We start from the raw sequence: 8,564 nt of genomic DNA, 5'->3' as shown, positions 1-8,564 counted from the left end.
TTTTTTTTTTTTTCTCTTGAAAGAAAATGCAAAGAGTAGTTTTTTTACATGAAATTGCTTGTCAGTCGATTATAACATGGCCGGCCAAATAAGCATCTGTTAAAATAAAAGAATCACTAGTTTATTACCAATGAAATTGTGTAAAGTTTCCAATTAGCAGTGTGTGATCACAATAAAAACTCAGCCTTTCTTTTGGAAAGTAGAACAATTTTTGAGAGTATAACCCCATTAGGAGGAACTTCGCATTTCTTGAACTTTACTCTCTTAGTAGTGCTACACTATCTATTTGTATTATTATTTGTACTATCTTTCCAACAAAATTAGGACTTGAACACATGTGAGTCTCATCTCTATTAAAGAGATAGTATAAATATGTGATAAGAATAGTATTTTTATTATGTTTCGATACTAACGTTTTAAACTTTCAAAAACGCGAAAATTATTACGTAGTTTTTACGTCACTGTATTATAAAGGCAGCCTAAAAGCAAAGCGAATATAAGACATGCAGTTTGGGCCTCATATTAAATTAGGCTTTTATATTATATTCATACACTTATTATATATCTTGAAACTTTGATCATCCTTGTATTATTGATTGAAAAAAAGGAAAAAAAATCTATTATTCACATAAATCTAATTTGATGTACCTCAAATTCATATTATTATGAAAAAAAGATCATATTGAAGTACTAAATTAGGAAATTATTTCAGTTTCGTTTTAGGCTTCAATTTGCAATGGAACGGCTTTTCTATACAAATTCCCTTGTTTTTTTAACTTCTCTAACGATGTTAACTTAGTACAGTGTAGCATGTGCTACCCAATTTTGATATATAAAAGCTATACTTATATATATATATATATATATATATATATATTAAAAGTTGTTATAATATACGATTCTAATTAGAGCCCTAAACTAAGGATTCCAACTCCCCAATAATCAGCATTGTGTTAATCACATGCATGTGAACGAGAACATGGACTATGTGTTTGTTAAATCGAATCATTGATCCCTTGGAAGTGGATGACCTCATAAATTCCAGTGTAATATCATTGTTTCTTCACTAGCAATAAAATTTAAAGCAAATATAAGTTAAGTCAAATTGGTCAGAATAGTGTGATTACTTTATGTAGCTAAGTTAGAATTTTTTCGGTGTAATTATCTTTATCGTTGGTTGAAATAAAAACGCATCTAACCCAAAAAAATTTAAAACTAAATGCTTTCTCTTGTCAAAAATAAATAATGCTCATTCCTTCAATTTTATAACTAAATTTCCAACAGGTATAAGTATGTTTTTATATAGTAATAAATTTATAATATAAAGGGAGCTATTAGTGGCAGTCTAAATAAGTCATTTTAAAATATGTTTTTGTTTTCCATATATAAAAAGATATAGAATTTTTTTTCATTGTGTCAATAATAGTCAAAAGAAACCGTCAATTATCGCACCCCACATAATATTGCCAGAAAGATCAGTTTTTAGATCATTATAGAACATAGGATATATATGACGGTTGGTTTGGTTCCTTCTATAACTCATTAAAAAAATATCATCAAACACCACATCATGTTTTTTACGAATAGTATAAAAAATAGTCTCTCTAATATTTAGTGTAATGTTAATCGGTTGATGAGGTCGGTAACACAGTTTGAATGAAGTCTCAGGTTATCTCCTAATTAATCACCCAAAGACCATTTTAGGGTCATTGCACCTGGCGCTACCATAGGCCTGCATGTGGCATCGGGCTTTATATTTTATGTTATTTATTTCCAAATTTTTATGTGAATTTTCTATTGGAGCCTTCTCTTAATCCTAGGTGCCGCCCCCTTCCGTTGTAACTATACCACAAACCCCGTCAAAATCCATTCATAGATAGTCTTCCAAGTTCGAGAGTGAGAGTGAGAGAGGATTCAGGTGAGGTTTTGATTAAAAAATGGGATTAGAGGTCGTATAAACCAAGTTTTATAGATGTCACATGGTTTTTCCAATTAATTAATCATAAACTACTATAAGTATATAGTTAAGTAAATACCCCTTTCCCACATTGTGGTACTCAATTCATACACTAATTGGTATTATCATCTTAGTATAACAATATGAATTGACTAATCCATACTCACTAAACAAATTCATCTGATTAATTAGGATTAAATGTATATTTTATATATGATACTCTTGAATATCTTTGACTATAATTAAGATTTTGAAGTTATGATAGAATCTCTATGTTGTAATAATGTAATTAGGACCAAACAAAATTTAATTTTATTGTGATAAACTTAATAGAAGTGTAGTTACCAAACAAATTTTATTATTATTGTGACAAACTTAATAGAGGTGTAGCTACTAGCTACAAAAAAAAAAAATTTGGACTTAATTATCTTAATTGAAAATTGTATAGATACAAAGAACTACCTTAATAGTGTAGCTCAATTTAGTGCTTTTTAGGTCTAGTTTTTTTATAGCTAATGCATGTACGTATAAAGCACTCTTTCTAGTATAAAAAAATTTCATGCAAATAAGTTGTCAACATGATTATGAAGCTAGAAATATTTTGGCTTCGATATGCATACTGGTAAACTCAATATTCTAGATAAATACTTGAAATTCGAAAATTAAATATTTGTCAGGTCATCAGTGTTAGATGATTACGTTACCAACGTTGAATAATTGCGTAAACAAAACAAATTGAAAGATAATTTTAGATTTTTACTATGAGGAAATTTATAGAACTTTAAATTTTCAAAGCCACCTTTTTTAGCCAAACATTAACTTGGCTAAAAAGCGGTCCGTTTGTAGATTCAAAGATTTATAGATGACATGTAGCGAACATCTAAACAAACCGTTCAATATATATTTGTTCACGTCAATACTTATGCTCTAGTGACAAACAAATGTCTAAGTTTCAAACGTTAGATAATTATTTAGAATTACTATTTTACAAGTTTTAGACCATATTAAAATCACTTCTAAAGATTAGGTGTACGCATTGAACTCAAGCATTTATATGGTGAAACTATGATGGACATAATAGAACAAAATCCCATATACAATAAATATCTTTATAGTGATGTCCTATATAAGAGTAAGTTTTGAGAAAATTGTAGCAATGATTCCTTAACTTTAATTCAATTGGAGTAATGGTCTTTTAACTAAAAATTCATGACCATTGGTCCCTTAACTCATCAAAATGTGCAGCTATGGTTCTTTTCGTCAACTATGTCAGAATTTTGTCAAAATGAGTCATATTGGAAGGATCATTGCTACAACTGAGTTAAAGTTAATGGATCATTACTCCAATTGGGTAAAAGTTAAGGACTATTTCTCCAATTGGGTTAAAATTAAGGAACTATTGCTATAATATTTCTCATTTGGTTTTTCATATTTGCCCCTTAATTCAGCCTCACATGTGTGGCATGTGACTCATTTTGACGGAAGTTTTAACGGTGTTGATGAAAATAACCATAATTGCATGTTTTGATGAGTTAAAGGACCAATGACCATGGATTTTTAGTTTGAGTAAACCATTACTCCAATTGAGTTAAAGTTGAAGAACTATTATTACAATTTCCTCATAATTTTCACTTAGTCATAACAAAATTTTGGTCCCTGACCAATTATATATAAGAAAACTCCAGATTATAATAAATGTAATTTTCCTAGGTCATGTATCTTTTGTAAAACACTGGATCAATTTGGAAACAACTTCAAATTACGAATGTATTTTTATTCTTCAAGTGGTGGCAGTGAACGTCGCCACTTAATTTATTGATTTTATTAAAATGAACAGGTTTACTATGTAAAATGAACAGATTTACTATGTAAATCTCAAAACTTAATAACATCATTTCAATATTCATGCTCACCATAATTTTGGAGTGAAAGTATTCCATATTTACTGGGTGCAAATAATAATAAACCCATAATCAATTCAATCGTAGCGATACAATATGATGCTGCCTTATTTTAGCTTCCCTCTTCGGACACATTCTTCACTATACAGTTCCAAGAATTTTAAACTCATATTTTCTGTCAGAATCTCAAGGCTTCTCGAGAAACCAAGTTTTGCAGGTTGGAACTTCAATAAATATATCTAAGTGCCCAACACAAAAAATAATGTTTTGTCTACGTGGGTGTTTTAGGTGCTATGAGATTCATGCACATAGACACGTCAATCTCCATTGGCGCAGTCTCATGCTTCTCTATCCTCCCAAAGCTGCCATGCAACTCAATTATTAACAAAAATAATGCATCTTATTTAAAATTGGTCCTCGAAACCCTAGCTGCATTTGTCCTCGAACCCTGGCTACTGTAGATCAGAGCAGAATGTAGAGAAGAAACTCCGGAAAAAATTATTACTTTTATGAATGTTTCATGGCTTCAGTATTTGCATGCAGTGTTCCACATGTCAGGCACTATCTAAGGCCGGCTTCGACACGTTGGATTAGCTTTGCAACTACAGAAAATTTGATGGAGTATGATCGTCGCTATGGAATGATCCGAACCGTCCAGAAATTAAATTTATATAAGTATCTTGTCATGCGAGCTACCAATTTTATTTATTTTTTATGTTTTTTCTTATTTATTCATGCCACAATAAGAGCTACTACTCAAATTCAATCCATGTGGTGTGACCCATCTTATAGTTACAAACCATTATTATTAGTGGGTGAGACCCGGGTATTTCCCCATTTGGAAAGTCAAAACTTTTATGGTGGGGTTAGTATTTTGAGGAAAAAACAAAAATACCAAAAATTAGAGGGTAGAGTCACTTGGGTTTTATGTGGGGAAAGTCAACCATTTGTTTAGTATTTGTGCAAACCAAACTTTGCAACCACCACGCTTAATTTTATGCTAAATCAATATTTGATGAAAAAATTAGATGGAAATATACAGAGGTATATAATCATCATCAAATGAATAGAGGGCAATGCTATAGAGCTCAACGTTTTCCAGTAACGCTTTATTAACTTATTAACTGATTAGTAAGTCACTGAATTTTAATTAGTGATGAGCGCATGTAGCATGTAGAATGATTAGTAGAACTAGATTAGACATTTGAGATTCAAAATCCTGATAATAAAAGAAAAATGTACTAATTAATATACCGTTTGACCATTTATATTGAGGGAAAATGTTGAAACTATAAGAAATAGTTTCTAAACTCTAATAATAAAAGAAACTAAATGCGGAGAAAGTCGGCGATTCTACCTATGAATATGTGGATTATGCTTTGAACAAAATCGTTAAGCTCACTACTCTCTAACATGAATGGGTGATCTTAACTAACTTTGCAACTACATTAACTGCAAGCATCTTATAATATTTCTGATGAACTACTCGTTTAGGGTTTCAAACCAGAACGTGACCCTTAAACCATATATAATTAGAGATTAGCCTACGATTACGTCATGAATGGAGTTTGACCAGATAGGAACAAAGAGATCTCGATTCCTTGAAACACATGAGACCACATGGATCAGCCGATTGTAACTACAATTTTGGAATAATATTAGTGACTTCAACTATACCGTTAGTGAGAAATTAGTCAAATGTCTTTGTTGTTAGCAAATTAAAATTCCATTTTACCCAACTAATACATGTGCAACAGATATATGATCGGCCACCCATCATCACCTATAAACCTTGATTTTTGACCAACTAATTGATCTCCATAATCCATATAATTGTTCAATTATACTAATTAAGAGGGGCACCATTGACTATGACCAAATCAATGCATTTGGATTTTTTATTTCTTATTTTTGCTATTTTCTTTCGTTATGGTTGTGGCAAACCAACTTAGGCTCGTTTAGAAGTGTTTTTAAAATTACTGAAAACACTTAAAAAAAAAAAAAACATTTTTAGGTTATAAAAGCTCCAGTTATGTGCTCGTAGGAAACCTTCAAGTATTTTTTTAGAATTCACTTGAATTTGTACAGATTGGTTCAAAAAATATTTTGACAAAACCGTTTTCAACCATTTTAAAAGAAGTTTCAAACGAGCCCATTATCTTTTAGTATATAAATTAATTAGTTAGTTAGTTATTGAAAAATCAACATGCGGTGTGAGATGCTTAATTATGCTAATTAGTAGCATTAGTGCTACTAACCAAAACGCTTCCTTCTCAAAACCCTTTTAGTCAGCTGTCAGATTCTGCATCGAAGACGACAGTTGGTTACTTTGGCAACTTATACTATTATACGTATACAGTTATACTGGTGACAAATTAGATATTTGAAACGCTTGGTTAATTTGTCTTTCACCAATAGAGGCATGCTTGCCCAAATATGTACAACCAAAAATACTTTGAAATTAACTCGCGTATTGTATTAATTACAAATAGCACTCATTACGTATGTATAAACGATTCACAGTAACATTTTGTCGTAACGTAACCGATGATAAGAATACTTGGCTGCAATCATTGGAAAACTTTGAACAAATCATGACCACAAATTGGAAACAAATATGATAAGCCATATGAAAATGATGCTCTACAAATTAAGAGAGGTTCAACTTGGATGTTTTTGATGTGCCATGTGGTAATGAAAGTGACACACTCGGACTTCTCCCATTAGGTATCATCTTATTCATCCTCGATTGAGTGAAAGACAAATTTAGAGTACATTATTATTTAGGATTGCGAATTCTATATCACGTCGGCTACCTAGTTTGTTTTTTTGTTTTTTGTTTTGTTTTTTTTTTTGTTTTTTTTCCCTTGTTTAATATAAAGAATGAATCTTAGCTTGTATCATTACAGTCAAAGGAATTGATATAGATTAGGGTTTGGACTGCAAACATACAAATGAAGCTTATCGATTCGTATGTTATTGTACGAGCTAGTAACCATTCAACGTTTACAAAATTTGACATTCATTAGGTCATCAACGTTAACGGATAGCGTCACTAGTGTGAAGTGAGAATATAGGCAAACAATGAAGCTGATTTTCATTGACATGTCATCTATGAAGCTATGAATCCTCAAATTAAGTTTATTTAGCCAAGTTAAACCTTAAATGTACTTGTTAAAAGGGGCCGATTTGGGAATTCATAGCTCCATAGATATGTAAAAGTGAACCAGCTTCAATATTTTCTTACGTCATCACTAACGATAATGACCTCACATATATTCAGTTCTTAACTAACAATAGTGACCTAATCAGTGTCCAGTTTTCAAAGCGTTATATAGTTATTGAAAGTATTTTAAAAAGTTGTGACCAATTTGAGATAACCGCTAAATGTTAGATAACTTTTTGTACTAACCTTATTACTTATTCAACTTGAAAAAACTTCCACTAAATTTTTTAGGTAGGACATCCAGACGTAATTCTATTTCATCAATAATTTAACAACATAACATGTTAACGCACTCGAACGAAAACATTTTGTAACCGTGTACACGAATGCCTGAGAAATGGACCCAATAAAGCCAGATAAAATTTTGTTGCATGCATAACACGATATGTGGTTTTTGTCTAATTTCCAAGTGGCAGGAGGAGATTAGATAGAGAAAAGTGAAGGGACCTACAAGCCATGGACCAAAATACCGGAGTGACAAAATTGGTTGAGTCAGGTGATCCTCATAATTTAACCACATGGACCCAAAGTAGCCTTCAGTGGATGGGGTCCAATGAGGTGCAATATGACTGGTTTAGCAAGCTGTACAAATCAAGCCGACGAAGGGCCAGTTGTACTGGTATGAAGAAAATCATAGGGTGGTCCAATCTAAATTTGCTATATGGTCCAGAGGCAGAGTGAGGAATGAGGATTTTCTTGTGGCTGAGAAGGGCACGGTGAAGTCCCTTGTGAAATACATGGAGGTACTTGGCAAGTGCCATGTGAAATCCTCATGGCTAGGGAGAAACAAAAGGATTTGAATCAATTTTTGCTTTGATTTTCAAGATGTCGGTGTGCATTTATGTTTAGGAAATCAAGTTTGCTAAGAATTTAGATATTTCATCAACTTGTTCTTTGATTTCAATATTTTTGGACTTTAGGTTTAGGGTCTAGAGAGAGGTGAAACAGTTAGGAAGAGAAAAAAATTGAAGTCAAAGATGGTGATGCACAAGAGCGCTTTATTGCATGTCAATTAGGTTTTTTGAGGAGACAAACTCTTGAGTGTCAATAGTTGTATATGACTAGCCAGAGGATCCATTTTTTCTTAAATGGGCTAAACAAAAGTTTTATCTCTCAATCACATGACAAGTTCCGTGACGAGAAGAAGAACGATGTTGCCTGTAGGTAAGATTTTATCATCGGAATGGGAACTTACCATCGCATTATATGGATCAAGCCACCTTGCATAATTTACCATCCCTCAATATGAAATTCATTCGAGTTCAAGGATATCCCCATTCATTTATTGTTTAGTAGGTTTTGGGTAGAGGAACCCAAAACTCCACAATACAATTTGCTTTTAGTGGACGTAGAAAATAGCCCCATTTTGTAACTCAATGGAATTGGGAAACACCATAGGCATTCCATCTCTTCTGTTCTTTTTAGTACCTTCCTCATTCAACACACTGCAGTCCTGGAAGCATGAATTCTTGGCAGGGTC

Source organism: Pyrus communis, chromosome 2 (assembly GCF_963583255.1).
Source record: "Pyrus communis chromosome 2, drPyrComm1.1, whole genome shotgun sequence".
NCBI lineage: Eukaryota > Viridiplantae > Streptophyta > Magnoliopsida > Rosales > Rosaceae > Pyrus > Pyrus communis.
The sequence above is the reverse complement of the archived record's forward strand: the minus strand, read 5'-3'. Positions refer to the sequence as shown.